The sequence below is a fragment of the Myotis davidii genome, unplaced genomic scaffold, assembly GCF_000327345.1.
Source record: "Myotis davidii unplaced genomic scaffold, ASM32734v1 scaffold606, whole genome shotgun sequence".
Lineage (NCBI taxonomy): Eukaryota > Metazoa > Chordata > Mammalia > Chiroptera > Vespertilionidae > Myotis > Myotis davidii.
The window spans coordinates 763,189-763,900 of record NW_006298635.1 but is presented as its reverse complement, the minus strand read 5'-3'; positions in this window follow the sequence as shown (position 1 = coordinate 763,900).

The following is a 712-nucleotide window of genomic DNA, read 5'->3' as shown; positions in this document are numbered from 1 at the left end:
ACATGAAAACAGCGCACTGGACTCTTTTGGAGTCTCTATGCAAAATTGTTGGGAGACTTACTGCAGAAATTCTTACTCATTTTTACCTCATAATCATTATGTACCATCATACTTTAAAACACAACAAATATTCTGGATTTTATCAAATGAAGGCAGAATAAAATTGAATTATAGGATTGGTTTTTCCTGATTAACATGAATATTTAAAATATCCATAGCACAAAATTGAGGACAAAATTACATTAAATTAAGTGTATTATGCTGATTGAAATAGAAACATAAAAAGGGTTGGCTACTGATTTCATCCTAAGAGACCAAAAGGCAATTTTAATATTTTAATTATTTTTTCGGTATGTATATTATATGACTTGTACTCATATACATGAAATCACAAATCCAAGCGGGTCTATGCTATTTTTGGGATTCATGTGCCTAGTTCTCAAGGATTGTCTTACAAAAAATACACAGATATGCACAGCAAAAGAAGCCATCAAGAAAACAATAAGAAAGCCCATTGCACGGGAGAACACATTTGCCAATGTTATCTCCGATAAGGGTTTAATCTCCAAAATTTATAGGGAACTCATACTTAACAGAAAGAAGATAAACAACCCAGTCAAAAAATGGGCAAAGGACCTAAATAGACACCTTTCAAAAGAGGACATTCAGAAAGCCAAGAGACATATGAAAACATGCTCAAAGTCACTAATCA